This window comes from Oncorhynchus clarkii, unplaced genomic scaffold, assembly GCF_045791955.1.
Source record: "Oncorhynchus clarkii lewisi isolate Uvic-CL-2024 unplaced genomic scaffold, UVic_Ocla_1.0 unplaced_contig_34_pilon_pilon, whole genome shotgun sequence".
Lineage (NCBI taxonomy): Eukaryota > Metazoa > Chordata > Actinopteri > Salmoniformes > Salmonidae > Oncorhynchus > Oncorhynchus clarkii.
This window is the reverse complement of record NW_027260936.1, coordinates 77,586-91,160: the sequence shown is the minus strand read 5'-3', so window position 1 is coordinate 91,160 and position 13,575 is coordinate 77,586. Positions and strand designations below refer to the sequence as shown.

General features: G+C 42.6%; 19 non-coding genes across 19 annotated transcripts; 7 read left to right on the top strand and 12 right to left on the bottom strand.

Moving 5' to 3' along the window:
* Positions 1-438: 438 nt before the first annotated feature.
* trnak-uuu (transfer RNA lysine (anticodon UUU)) lies at positions 439-511 on the bottom strand. Its single transcript has one exon. It is a non-coding gene; the product is annotated as a tRNA-Lys (tRNA).
* Positions 512-677: 166 nt separating this feature from the next.
* trnaw-cca (transfer RNA tryptophan (anticodon CCA)) lies at positions 678-749 on the top strand. The gene has a single exon. It is a non-coding gene; the product is annotated as a tRNA-Trp (tRNA).
* An 871-nt stretch (positions 750-1,620) lies between these two features.
* On the bottom strand, positions 1,621-1,693 carry trnak-uuu (transfer RNA lysine (anticodon UUU)). Its single transcript has one exon. It is a non-coding gene; the product is annotated as a tRNA-Lys (tRNA).
* Positions 1,694-1,859: 166 nt separating this feature from the next.
* On the top strand, positions 1,860-1,931 carry trnaw-cca (transfer RNA tryptophan (anticodon CCA)). The gene has a single exon. It is a non-coding gene; the product is annotated as a tRNA-Trp (tRNA).
* An 872-nt stretch (positions 1,932-2,803) lies between these two features.
* trnak-uuu (transfer RNA lysine (anticodon UUU)) lies at positions 2,804-2,876 on the bottom strand. Its single transcript has one exon. It is a non-coding gene; the product is annotated as a tRNA-Lys (tRNA).
* A 166-nt stretch (positions 2,877-3,042) lies between these two features.
* On the top strand, positions 3,043-3,114 carry trnaw-cca (transfer RNA tryptophan (anticodon CCA)). Its single transcript has one exon. It is a non-coding gene; the product is annotated as a tRNA-Trp (tRNA).
* An 885-nt stretch (positions 3,115-3,999) lies between these two features.
* Positions 4,000-4,072, bottom strand: trnak-uuu (transfer RNA lysine (anticodon UUU)). Its single transcript has one exon. It is a non-coding gene; the product is annotated as a tRNA-Lys (tRNA).
* A 166-nt stretch (positions 4,073-4,238) lies between these two features.
* Positions 4,239-4,310, top strand: trnaw-cca (transfer RNA tryptophan (anticodon CCA)). The gene has a single exon. It is a non-coding gene; the product is annotated as a tRNA-Trp (tRNA).
* Positions 4,311-5,169: 859 nt separating this feature from the next.
* Positions 5,170-5,242, bottom strand: trnak-uuu (transfer RNA lysine (anticodon UUU)). The gene has a single exon. It is a non-coding gene; the product is annotated as a tRNA-Lys (tRNA).
* A 166-nt stretch (positions 5,243-5,408) lies between these two features.
* On the top strand, positions 5,409-5,480 carry trnaw-cca (transfer RNA tryptophan (anticodon CCA)). The gene has a single exon. It is a non-coding gene; the product is annotated as a tRNA-Trp (tRNA).
* An 877-nt stretch (positions 5,481-6,357) lies between these two features.
* On the bottom strand, positions 6,358-6,430 carry trnak-uuu (transfer RNA lysine (anticodon UUU)). Its single transcript has one exon. It is a non-coding gene; the product is annotated as a tRNA-Lys (tRNA).
* A 166-nt stretch (positions 6,431-6,596) lies between these two features.
* trnaw-cca (transfer RNA tryptophan (anticodon CCA)) lies at positions 6,597-6,668 on the top strand. Its single transcript has one exon. It is a non-coding gene; the product is annotated as a tRNA-Trp (tRNA).
* An 878-nt stretch (positions 6,669-7,546) lies between these two features.
* trnak-uuu (transfer RNA lysine (anticodon UUU)) lies at positions 7,547-7,619 on the bottom strand. The gene has a single exon. It is a non-coding gene; the product is annotated as a tRNA-Lys (tRNA).
* A 1,120-nt stretch (positions 7,620-8,739) lies between these two features.
* Positions 8,740-8,812, bottom strand: trnak-uuu (transfer RNA lysine (anticodon UUU)). The gene has a single exon. It is a non-coding gene; the product is annotated as a tRNA-Lys (tRNA).
* A 1,116-nt stretch (positions 8,813-9,928) lies between these two features.
* trnak-uuu (transfer RNA lysine (anticodon UUU)) lies at positions 9,929-10,001 on the bottom strand. Its single transcript has one exon. It is a non-coding gene; the product is annotated as a tRNA-Lys (tRNA).
* A 1,111-nt stretch (positions 10,002-11,112) lies between these two features.
* Positions 11,113-11,185, bottom strand: trnak-uuu (transfer RNA lysine (anticodon UUU)). The gene has a single exon. It is a non-coding gene; the product is annotated as a tRNA-Lys (tRNA).
* A 166-nt stretch (positions 11,186-11,351) lies between these two features.
* trnaw-cca (transfer RNA tryptophan (anticodon CCA)) lies at positions 11,352-11,423 on the top strand. The gene has a single exon. It is a non-coding gene; the product is annotated as a tRNA-Trp (tRNA).
* Positions 11,424-12,300: 877 nt separating this feature from the next.
* On the bottom strand, positions 12,301-12,373 carry trnak-uuu (transfer RNA lysine (anticodon UUU)). The gene has a single exon. It is a non-coding gene; the product is annotated as a tRNA-Lys (tRNA).
* Positions 12,374-13,489: 1,116 nt separating this feature from the next.
* Positions 13,490-13,562, bottom strand: trnak-uuu (transfer RNA lysine (anticodon UUU)). The gene has a single exon. It is a non-coding gene; the product is annotated as a tRNA-Lys (tRNA).
* Between the last annotated feature and the right edge of the window lie 13 nt (positions 13,563-13,575).

Below are 13,575 nucleotides of genomic sequence, written 5' to 3'. Positions count from 1 at the left end.
CAATTGAATGCTTATTGAGTTTCTAATGGGTTCGGACCCAGATTGCAGTTCCTATGGCTTCCACTAGATGTCAACAGTCTTTAGACATTGTTTCAGGCTTCTTTTCTGAAAAATTACGAAGAACGAGACCTTTCTGTCAGTGCTTAGGAAGCATGCGGTGCTGGTTTGGGAGCGTGATCGTTGTTTTTCCTTTCTATTGAATACGCTATTGTCCAGTTTAAATATTATCAATTATTAAGACAATAGACAACCTGAGGATTCATTTTAACATCGTTTGACATGTCTCTACAAACTTTATCGGTACTATGAGGATGTCTTCAGACTAAGCTGTTTTGGCTCTGTGAGTGTTTTGTCCTCAGGTCGAACATGTCATGGAAAGTCAAGGAAAATGCAAGTTCAGAAAGAAAGCGTAGTGAAGAAAGGTGAACATTAAAGGAGCGCCCGAACAGGGACTTGAACCCTGGACCCTCAGATTAAAAGTCTGATGCTCTACCGACTGAGCTATCCGGGCTCTGCTTTTGCTTATTTTCATACACCTAACCCGCCGGGCAGAGGCACGTGCTGACGAGCGGGCATTGTCAGATGGTACATTTCCCCAGAGAACCAGGTCTTCATTCCAAATGATACAGTCAACGAAATCTGAACTAGGCATCCCCTCCAAAAAACACATTGTACAAGCCCTCGTGGCGCAAAGGTAGCGCGTCTGACTCCAGATCAGAAGGTTACGTGTTCAAATCACGTCGTGGTCAGGGATTTTATGTGTGCAATCTCTGCCTTCTTTACACAGCGAAGTCAATGAATCAGCACAAGAACCAATGTGGCTTTACAGAAACCACCAACCCAATGCTGCTTAAGATCACAATTGTCTCTCACAGAAGCATGGCACACTGCAAATTCCTAAATAAGATGATGCTGTGTGATTGACAGACTTAAATCAGTCTTCAAACAGGGAGTTGAACTTCTTTTGGCTTGGAGGCAGTATTTCGGCATATGGATGAGAAGCGTGCCCTGTTACTCATGCCCAGAAGCTCGGATATGCATATAATTGGTAGATGTGGATATAAAACACTCTAAAGTTTCCAAAACTGTTAAAATCCTGTCTGTGAGTATAACAGAACTGATACGGCAGGCGAAAACCTGAGGAAAATCATTCCAGGAAGTGCGATTTTTTTTTGATGTGGGTAGTTTTCAATTGAATGCTTATTGAGTTTCTAATGGGTTCGGACCCAGATTGCAGTTCCTATGGCTTCCACTAGATGTCAACAGTCTTTAGACATTGTTTCAGGCTTCTTTTCTGAAAAATTACGAAGAACGAGACCTTTCTGTCAGTGCTTAGGAAGCATGCAGTGCTGGTTTGGGAGCGTGACCGTTGTTTTTCCTTTCTATTGAATTGTCCAGTTTAAATATTATCAATTATTAAGACAATCGACAACCTGAGGATTCATTTTAACATCGTTTGACATGTTTCTACAAACATTATCGGTACTATGAGGATGTCTTCAGACTAAGCTGTTTTGGCTCTGTGAGTGTTTTGTCCTCAGGTCGAACATGTCATGGAAAGTCAAGGAAAATGCAAGTTCAGAAAGACAGCGTAGTGAAGAAAGGTGAACAATAAAGGATCGCCCGAACAGGGACTTGAACCCTGGACCCTCAGATTAAAACTCTGATGCTCTACCGACTGAGCTATCCGGGCTCTGCTTTTGCTTATTTTCATACACCTAACCCGCCGGGCAGAGGCACGTGCTGACGAGGGGGCATTGTCAGATGGTACATTTCCCCAGAGAACCAGGTCTTCATTCCAAACGATACAGTCAACGAAATCTGAACTAGGCATCCCCTCCGAAAAACACATTGTACAAGACCTCGTGGCGCAAAGGTAGCGCGTCTGACTCCAGATCAGAAGGTTGCGTGTTCAAATCACGTCGTGGTCAGGGATTTTATGTGTGCAATCTCTGCCTTCTTTACACAGCGAAGTCAATGAATCAGCAGAAGAACCAATGTGGCTTTACAGAAACCACTAAACCAATGCTGCTTAAGATCACAATTGTCTCTCACAGAAGCATGGCACACTGCAAATTCCTAAATAAGATGATGCTGTGTGACTGACAGACTTAAATCAGTCTTCGAACAGGGAGTTGAACTTCTTTTGGCTTGGAGGCAGTATTTCGGCATATGGATGAGAAGCGTACCCTGTTACTCAGGCCCAGAAGCTCGGATATGCATATAATTGGTAGATGTGGATATAAAACACTCTAAAGTTTCCAAAACTGTTAAAATCCTGTCTGTGAGTATAACAGAACTGATAGGCGAAAACCTGAGGAAAATCATTCCAGGAAGTGCGATTTTTTTTGATGTGGGTAGTTTTCAATTGAATGCTTATTGAGTTTCTAATGGGTTCGGACCCAGATTGCAGTTCCTATGGCTTCCACTAGATGTCAACAGTCTTTAGACATTGTTTCAGGCTTCTTTTCTGAAAAATTACGAAGAACGAGACCTTTCTGTCAGTGCTTAGGAGGCATGCAGTGCTGGTTTGGGAGCGTGATCGTTGTTTTTCCTTTCTATTGAATACGCTATTGTCCAGTTTAAATATTATCAATTATTAAGACAATCGACAACCTGAGGATTCATTTTAACATCGTTTGACATGTTTCTACAAACATTATCGGTACTATGAGGATGTCTTCAGACTAAGCTGTTTTGGCTCTGTGAGTGTTTTGTCCTCAGGTCGAACATGTCATGGAAAGTCAAGGAAAATGCAAGTTCAGAAAGACAGCGTAGTGAAGAAAGGTGAACATTAAAGGATCGCCCGAACAGGGACTTGAACCCTGGACCCTCATATTAAAAGTCTGATGCTCTACCGACTGAGCTATCCGGGCTCTGCTTTTGCTTATTTTCATACACCTAACCCGCCGGGCAGAGGCACGTGCTGACGAGGGGGCATTGTCAGATGGTACATTTCCCCAGAGAACCAGGTCTTCATTCCAAATGATACAGTTAACGAAATCTGAACTAGGCATCCCCTCCAAAAAACACATTGTACAAGACCTCGTAGCGCAAAGGTAGCGCGTCTGACTCCAGATCAGAAGGTTGCGTGTTCAAATCACGTCGTGGTCAGGGATTTTATGTGTGCAATCTCTGCCTTCTTTACACAGCGAAGTCAATGAATCAGCACAAGAACCAATGTGGCTTTACAGAAACCACCAAACCAATGCTGCTTAAGATCACAATTGTCTCTCACAGAAGCATGGCACACTGCAAATTCCTAAATAAGATGATGCTGTGTGATTGACAGACTTAAATCAGTCTTCGAACAGGGAGTTTAACTTCTTTTGGCTTGGAGGCAGTATTTCGGCATATGGATGAGGATGTCTTCAGCGTGCCCTGTTACTGAGGCCCAGAAGCTCGGATATGCATATAATTGGTAGATGTGGATATAAAACACTCTAAAGTTTCCAAAACTGTTAAAATCCTGTCTGTGAGTATAACAGAACTGATACGGCAGGCGAAAACCTGAGGAAAATCATTCCAGGAAGTGCAATTTTTTTTGATGTGGGTAGTTTTCAATTGAATGCTTATTGAGTTTCTAATGGGTTCGGACCCAGATTGCAGTTCCTATGGCTTCCACTAGATGTCAACAGTCTTTAGACATTGTTTCAGGCTTCTTTTCTGAAAAATTACGAAGAACAAGACCTTTCTGTCAGTGCTTAGGAAGCATGCAGTGCTGGTTTGGGAGCGTGATCGTTGTTTTTCCTTTCTATTGAATACGCTATTGTCCAGTTTAAATATTATCAATTATTAAGACAATCGACAACCTGAGGATTCATTTTAACATCGTTTGACATGTTTCTACAAACATTATCGGTACTATGAGGATGTCTTCAGACTAAGCTGTTTTGGCTCTGTGAGTGTTTTGTCCTCAGGTCGAACATGTCATGGAAAGTCAAGGAAAATGCAAGTTCAGAAAGACAGCGTAGTGAAGAAAGGTGAACATTAAAGGATCGCCCGAACAGGGACTTGAACCCTGGACCCTCAAATTAAAAGTCTGATGCTCTACCGACTGAGCTATCCGGGCTCTGCTTTTGCTTATTTTCATACACCTAACCCGCCGGGCAGAGGCACGTGCTGACGAGGGGGCATTGTCAGATGGTACATTTCCCCAGAGAACCAGGTCTTCATTCCAAATGATACAGTTAACGAAATCTGAACTAGGCATCCCCTCCAAAAAACACATTGTACAAGACCTCGTGGCGCAAAGGTAGCGCGTCTGACTCCAGATCAGAAGGTTGCGTGTTCAAATCACGTCGTGGTCAGGGATTTTATGTGTGCAATCTCTGCCTTCTTTACACAGCGAAGTCAATGAATCAGCACAAGAACCAATGTGGCTTTACAGAAACCACCAAACCAATGCTGCTTAAGATGACAATTGTCTCTCACAGAAGCATGGCACACTGCAAATTCCTAAATAAGATGATGCTGTGTGATTGACAGACTTAAATCAGTCTTCGAACAGGGAGTTGAACTTCTTTTGGCTTGAAGGCAGTATTTCGGCATATGGATGAGAAGCGTGCCCTGTTACTGAGGCCCACAAGCTCGGATATGCATATAATTGGTAGATGTGGATATAAAACACTCTAAAGTTTCCAAAACTGTTAAAATCCTGTCTGTGAGTATAACAGAACTGATACGGCAGGCGAAAACCTGAGGAAAATCATTCCAGGAAGTGCAATTTTTTTTGATGTGGGTAGTTTTCAATTGAATGCTTATTGAGTTTCTAATGGGTTCGGACCCAGATTGCAGTTCCTATGGCTTCCACTAGATGTCAACAGTCTTTAGACATTGTTTCAGGCTTCTTTTCTGAAAAATTACGAAGAACGAGACCTTTCTGTCAGTGCTTAGGAAGCATGCGGTGCTGGTTTGGGAGCGTGATCGTTGTTTTTCCTTTCTATTGAATACGCTATTGTCCAGTTTAAATATTATCAATTATTAAGACAATAGACAACCTGAGGATTCATTTTAACATCGTTTGACATGTCTCTACAAACTTTATCGGTACTATGAGGATGTCTTCAGACTAAGCTGTTTTGGCTCTGTGAGTGTTTTGTCCTCAGGTCGAACATGTCATGGAAAGTCAAGGAAAATGCAAGTTCAGAAAGAAGAACATTAAAGGATCGCCCGAACAGGGACTTGAACCCTGGACCCTCAGATTAAAAGTCTGATGCTCTACCGACTGAGCTATCCGGGCTCTGCTTTTGCTTATTTTCATACACCTAACCCGCCGGGCAGAGGCACGTGCTGACGAGGGGGTATTGTCAGATGGTACATTTCCCCAGAGAACCAGGTCTTCATTCCAAATGATACAGTCAACGAAATCTGAACTAGGCATCCCCTCCAAAAAACACATTGTACAAGACCTCGTGGCGCAAAGGTAGCGCGTCTGACTCCAGATCAGAAGGTTGCGTGTTCAAATCACGTAGTGGTCAGGGATTTTATGTGTGCAATCTCTGCCTTCTTTACACAGCGAAGTCAATGAATCAGCACAAGAACCAATGTGGCTTTACAGAAACCACCAAACCAATGCTGCTTAAGATCACAATTGTCTCTCACAGAAGCATGGCACACTGCAAATTCCTAAATAAGATGATGCTGTGTGATTGACAGACTTAAATCAGTCTTCGAACAGGGAGTTGAACTTCTTTTGGCTTGAAGGCAGTATTTCGGCATATGGATGAGAAGCGCGCCCTGTTACTCAGGCCCAGAAGCTCGGATATGCATATAATTGGTGGATGTGGATATAAAACACTCTAAAGTTTCCAAAACTGTTAAAATCCTGTCTGTGAGTATAACAGAACTGATACGGCAGGCGAAAACCTGAGGAAAATCATTCCAGGAAGTGCAATTTTTTTTGATGTGGGTAGTTTTCAATTGAATGCTTATTGAGTTTCTAATGGGTTCGGACCCAGATTGCAGTTCCTATGGCTTCCACTAGATGTCAACAGTCTTTAGACATTGTTTCAGGCTTCTTTTCTGAAAAATTACGAAGAACGAGACCTTTCTGTCAGTGCTTAGGAAGCATGCAGTGCTGGTTTGGGAGCGTGATCGTTGTTTTTCCTTTCTATTGAATACGCTATTGTCCAGTTTAAATATTATCAATTATTAAGACAATAGACAACCTGAGGATTCATTTTAACATTGTTTGACATGTCTCTACAAACTTTATCGGTACTATGAGGATGTCTTCAGACTAAGCTGTTTTGGCTCTGTGAGTGTTTTGTCCTCAGGTCGAACATGTCATGGAAAGTCAAGGAAAATGCAAGTTCAGAAAGAAAGCGTAGTGAAGAAAGGTGAACATTAAAGGAGCGCCCGAACAGGGACTTGAACCCTGGACCCTCAGATTAAAAGTCTGATGCTCTACCGACTGAGCTATCCGGGCTCTGCTTTGGCTTATTTTCATACACCTAACCCACCGGGCAGAGGCACGTGCTGACGAGGGGGCATTGTCAGATGGTACATTTCCCCAGAGAACCAGGTCTTCATTCCAAATGATACAGTCAACGAAATCTGAACTAGGCATCCCCTCCAAAAATCACATTGTACAAGCCCTCGTGGCGCAAAGGTAGCGTGTCTGACTCCAGATCAGAAGGTTACGTGTTCAAATCACGTCGTGGTCAGGGATTTTATGTGTGCAATCTCTGCCTTCTTTACACAGCGAAGTCAATGAATCAGCACAAGAACCAATGTGGCTTTACAGAAACCACCAAACCAATGCTGCTTAAGATGACAATTGTCTCTCACAGAAGCATGGCACACTGCAAATTCCTAAATAAGATGATGCTGTGTGATTGACAGACTTAAATCAGTCTTCAAACAGGGAGTTGAACTTCTTTTGGCTTGGAGGCAGTATTTCGGCATACGGATGAGAAGCGTGCCCTGTTACTCATGCCCAGAAGCTCGGATATGCATATAATTAGTAGATGTGGATATAAAACACTCTAAAGTTTCCAAAACTGTTAAAATCCTGTCTGTGAGTATAACAGAACTGATACGGCAGGCGAAAACCTAAAGAAAATTATTCCAGGAAGTGCGATTTTTTTTTGATGTGGGTAGTTTTCAATTGAATGCTTATTGAGTTTCTAATGGGTTCGGACCCAGATTGCAGTTCCTATGGCTTCCACTAGATGTCAACAGTCTTTAGACATTGTTTCAGGCTTCTTTTCTGAAAAATTACGAAGAACGAGACCTTTCTGTCAGTGCTTAGGAAGCATGCAGTGCTGGTTTGGGAGCGTGATCGTTGTTTTTCCTTTCTATTGAATACGCTATTGTCCAGTTTAAATATTATCAATTATTAAGACAATAGACAACCTGAGGATTCATTTTAACATCGTTTGACATGTCTCTACAAACTTTATCGGTACTATGAGGATGTCTTCAGACTAAGCTGTTTTGGCTCTGTGAGTGTTTTGTCCTCAGGTCGAACATGTCATGGAAAGTCAAGGAAAATGCAAGTTCAGAAAGAAAGCGTAGTGAAGAAAGGTGAACATTAAAGGATCGCCCGAACAGGGACTTGAACCCTGGACCCTCAGATTAAAAGTCTGATGCTCTACCGACTGAGCTATCCGGGCTCTGCTTTGGCTTATTTTCATACACCTAACCCGCCGGGCAGAGGCACGTGCTGACGAGGGGGCATTGTCAGATGGTACATTTCCCCAGAGAACCAGGTCTTCATTCCAAATGATACAGTCAACGAAATCTGAACTAGGCATCCCCTCCAAAAATCACATTGTACAAGCCCTCGTGGCGCAAAGGTAGCGTGTCTGACTCCAGATCAGAAGGTTACGTGTTCAAATCACGTAGTGGTCAGGGATTTTATGTGTGCAATCTCTGCCTTCTTTACACAGCGAAGTCAATGAATCAGCACAAGAACCAATGTGGCTTTACAGAAACCACCAACCCAATGCTGCTTAAGATCACAATTGTCTCTCACAGAAGCATGGCACACTGCAAATTCCTAAATAAGATGATGCTGTGTGATTGACAGACTTAAATCAGTCTTCAAACAGGGAGTTAGTTGAACTTCTTTTGGCTTGGAGGCAGTATTTCGGCATACGGATGAGAAGCGTGCCCTGTTACTCATGCCCAGAAGCTCGGATATGCATATAATTAGTAGATGTGGATATAAAACACTCTAAAGTTTCCAAAACTGTTAAAATCCTGTCTGTGAGTATAACAGAACTGATACGGCAGGCGAAAACCTAAAGAAAATTATTCCAGGAAGTGCGATTTTTTTTTGATGTGGGTAGTTTTCAATTGAATGCTTATTGAGTTTCTAATGGGTTCGGACCCAGATTGCAGTTCCTATGGCTTCCACTAGATGTCAACAGTCTTTAGACATTGTTTCAGGCTTCTTTTCTGAAAAATTACGAAGAACGAGACCTTTCTGTCAGTGCTTAGGAAGCATGCAGTGCTGGTTTGGGAGCGTGATCGTTGTTTTTCCTTTCTATTGAATACGCTATTGTCCAGTTTAAATATTATCAATTATTAAGACAATAGACAACCTGAGGATTCATTTTAACATCGTTTGACATGTCTCTACAAACTTTATCGGTACTATGAGGATGTCTTCAGACTAAGCTGTTTTGGCTCTGTGAGTGTTTTGTCCTCAGGTCGAACATGTCATGGAAAGTCAAGGAAAATGCAAGTTCAGAAAGAAAGCGTAGTGAAGAAAGGTGAACATTAAAGGATCGCCCGAACAGGGACTTGAACCCTGGACCCTCAGATTAAAAGTCTGATGCTCTACCGACTGAGCTATCCGGGCTCTGCTTTGGCTTATTTTCATACACCTAACCCGCCGGGCAGAGGCACGTGCTGACGAGGGGGCATTGTCAGATGGTACATTTCCCCAGAGAACCAGGTCTTCATTCCAAATGATACAGTCAACGAAATCTGAACTAGGCATCCCCTCCAAAAATCACATTGTACAAGCCCTCGTGGCGCAAAGGTAGCGTGTCTGACTCCAGATCAGAAGGTTACGTGTTCAAATCACGTAGTCGTCAGGGATTTTATGTGTGCAATCTCTGCCTTCTTTACACAGCGAAGTCAATGAATCAGCACAAGAACCAATGTGGCTTTACAGAAACCACCAACCCAATGCTGCTTAAGATCACAATTGTCTCTCACAGAAGCATGGCACACTGCAAATTCCTAATTAAGATGATGCTGTGTGATTGACAGACTTAAATCAGTCTTCAAACAGGGAGTTGAACTTCTTTTGGCTTGGAGGCAGTATTTCGGCATATGGATGAGAAGCGTGCCCTGTTACTCAGGCCCAGAAGCTTGGATATGCATATAGTTAGTAGATGTGGATATAAAACACTCTAAAGTTTCCAAAACTGTTAAAATCCTGTCTGTGAGTATAACAGAACTGATACGGCAGGCGACAACCTGAGGAAAATCATTCCAGGAAGTGCAATTTTTTTTTGATGTGGGTAGTTTTCAATTGAATGCTTATTGAGTTTCTAATGGGTTCGGACCCAGATTGCAGTTCCTATGGCTTCCACTAGATGTCAACAGTCTTTAGACATTGTTTCAGGCTTCTTTTCTGAAAAATTACGAAGAACGAGACCTTTCTGTCAGTGCTTAGGAAGCATGCAGTGCTGGTTTGGGAGCGTGATCGTTGTTTTTCCTTTCTATTGAATACGCTATTGTCCAGTTTAAATATTATCAATTATTAAGACAATAGACAACCTGAGGATTCATTTTAACATCGTTTGACATGTCTCTACAAACTTTATCGGTACTATGAGGATGTCTTCAGACTAAGCTGTTTTGGCTCTGTGAGTGTTTTGTCCTCAGGTCGAACATGTCATGGAAAGTCAAGGAAAATGCAAGTTCAGAAAGACAGCGTAGTGAAGAAAGGTGAACATTAAAGGATCGCCCAAACAGGGACTTGAACCCTGGACCCTCAGATTAAAAGTCTGATGCTCTACCGACTGAGCTATCCGGGCTCTGCTTTGGCTTATTTTCATACACCTAACCCGCCGGGCAGAGGCACGTGCTGACGAGGGGGCATTGTCAGATGGTACATTTCCCCAGAGAACCAGGTCTTCATTCCAAATGATACAGTCAACGAAATCTGAACTAGGCATCCCCTCCAAAAAACACATTGTACAAGACCTCGTGGCGCAAAGGTAGTGCGTCTGACTCCAGATCAGAAGGTTGCGTGTTCAAATCACGTAGTGGTCAGGGATTTTATGTGTGCAATCTCTGCCTTCTTTACACAGCGAAGTCAATGAATCAGCACAAGAACCAATGTGGCTTTACAGAAACCACCAAACCAAAAGCTGCTTAAGATCACAATTGTCTCTCACAGAAGCATGGCACACTGCAAATTCCTAAATAAGATGATGCTGTGTGATTGACAGACTTAAATCAGTCTTCGAACAGGGAGTTTAACTTCTTTTGGCTTGGAGGCAGTATTTCGGCATATGAATGAGAAGCGTGCCCTGTTACTGAGGCCCAGAAGCTCGGATATGCATATAATTGGTAGATGTGGATATAAAACACTCTAAAGTTTCCAAAACTGTTAAAATCCTGTCTGTGAGTATAACAGAACTGATAGGCGAAAACCTGAGGAAAATCATTCCAGGAAGTGCGATTTTTTTTGATGTGGGTAGTTTTCAATTGAATGCTTATTGAGTTTCTAATGCGTTCGGACCCAGATTGCAGTTCCTATGGCTTCCACTAGATGTCAACAGTCTTTAGACATTGTTTCAGGCTTCTTTTCTGAAAAATTACGAAGAACGAGACCTTTCTGTCAGTGCTTAGGAAGCATGCAGTGCTGGTTTGGGAGCGTGATCGTTGTTTTTCCTTTCTATTGAATACGCTATTGTCCAGTTTAAATATTATCAATTATTAAGACAATAGACAACCTGAGGATTCATTTTAACATCGTTTGACATGTCTCTACAAACTTTATCGGTACTATGAGGATGTCGTCAGACTAAGCTGTTTTGGCTCTGTGAGTGTTTTGTCCTCAGGTCGAACATGTCATGGAAAGTCAAGGAAAATGCAAGTTCAGAAAGACAGCGTAGTGAAGAAAGGTGAACATTAAAGGATCGCCCGAACAGGGACTTGAACCCTGGACCCTCAGATTAAAAGTCTGATGCTCTACCGACTGAGCTATCCGGGCTCTGCTTTGGCTTATTTTCATACACCTAACCCGCCGGGCAGAGGCACGTGCTGACGAGGGGGCATTGTCAGATGGTACATTTCCCCAGAGAACCAGGTCTTCATTCCAAATGATACAGTCAACGAAATCTGAACTAGGCATCCCCTCCAAAAATCACATTGTACAAGCCCTCGTGGCGCAAAGGTAGCGTGTCTGACTCCAGATCAGAAGGTTACGTGTTCAAATCACGTCGTGGTCAGGGATTTTATGTGTGCAATCTCTGCCTTCTTTACACAGCGAAGTCAATGAATCAGCACAAGAACCAATGTGGCTTTACAGAAACCACCAACCCAATGCTGCTTAAGATCACAATTGTCTCTCACAGAAGCATGGCACACTGCAAATTCCTAAATAAGATGATGCTGTGTGATTGACAGACTTAAATCAGTCTTCAAACAGGGAGTTGAACTTCTTTTGGCTTGGAGGCAGTATTTCGGCATATGGATGAGAAGCGTGCCCTGTTACTCAGGCCCAGAAGCTCGGATATGCATATAATTGGTAGATGTGGATATAAAACACTATAAAGTTTCCAAAACTGTTAAAATCCTGTCTGTGAGTATAACAGAACTGATACGGCAGGCGAAAACCTGAGGAAAATCATTCCAGGAAGTGCAATTTTTTTTGATGTGGGTAGTTTTCAATTGAATGCTTATTGAGTTTCTAATGGGTTCGGACCCAGATTGCAGTTCCTATGGCTTCTACTAGATGTCAACAGTCTTTAGACATTGTTTCAGGCTTCTTTTCTGAAAAATTACGAAGAACGAGACCTTTCTGTCAGTGCTTAGGAAGCATGCAGTGCTGGTTTGGGAGCGTGATCGTTGTTTTTCCTTTCTATTGAATACGCTATTGTCCAGTTTAAATATTATCAATTATTAAGACAATAGACAACCTGAGGATTCATTTTAACATCGTTTGACATGTCTCTACAAACTTTATCGGTACTATGAGGATGTCTTCAGACTAAGCTGTTTTGGCTCTGTGAGTGTTTTGTCCTCAGGTCGAACATGTCATGGAAAGTCAAGGAAAATGCAAGTTCAGAAAGACAGCGTAGTGAAGAAAGGTGAACATTAAAGGATCGCCCGAACAGGGACTTGAACCCTGGACCCTCAGATTAAAAGTCTGATGCTCTACCGACTGAGCTATCCGGGCTCTGCTTTGGCTTATTTTCATACACCTAACCCGCCGGGCAGAGGCACGTGCTGACGAGGGGGCATTGTCAGATGGTACATTTCCCCAGAGAACCAGGTCTTCATTCCAAATGACACAGTCAACGAAATCTGAACTAGGCATCCCCTCCAAAAATCACATTGTACAAGCCCTCGTGGCGCAAAGTTAGCGTGTCTGACTCCAGATCAGAAGGTTACGTGTTCAAATCACGTCGTGGTCAGGGATTTTATGTGTGCAATCTCTGCCTTCTTTACACAGCGAAGTCAATGAATCAGCACAAGAACCAATGTGGCTTTACAGAAACCACCAACCCAATGCTGCTTAAGATCACAATTGTCTCTCACAGAAGCATGGCACACTGCAAATTCCTAAATAAGATGATGCTGTGTGATTGACAGACTTAAATCAGTCTTCGAACAGGGAGTTTAACTTCTTTTGGCTTGGAGGCAGTATTTCGGCATATGGATGAGAAGCGTGCCCTGTTACTCAGGCCCAGAAGCTCGGATATGCATATAATTAGTAGATGTGGATATAAAACACTCTAAAGTTTCCAAAACTGTTAAAATCCTGTCTGTGAGTATAACAGAACTGATACGGCAGGCGAAAACCTGAGGAAAATCATTCCAGGAAGTGCGTTTTTTTTTTGATGCGGGTAGTTTTCAATTGAATGCTTATTGAGTTTCTAATGGGTTCGGACCCAGATTGCAGTTCCTATGGCTTCCACTAGATGTCAACAGTCTTTAGACATTGTTTCAGGCTTCTTTTCTGAAAAATTACGAAGAACGAGACCTTTCTGTCAGTGCTTAGGAAGCATGCAGTGCTGGTTTGGGAGCGTGATCGTTGTTTTTCCTTTCTATTGAATACGCTATTGTCCAGTTTAAATATTATCAATTATTAAGACAATAGACAACCTGAGGATTCATTTTAACATCGTTTGACATGTCTCTACAAACTTTATCGGTACTATGAGGATGTCTTCAGACTAAGCTGTTTTGGCTCTGTGAGTGTTTTGTCCTCAGGTCGAACATGTCATGGAAAGTCAAGGAAAATGCAAGTTCAGAAAGACAGCGTAGTGAAGAAAGGTGAACATTAAAGGATCGCCCGAACAGGGACTTGAACCCTGGACCCTCAGATTAAAAGTCTGATGCTCTACCGACAGAGCTATCCGGGCTCTGCTTTGGCTT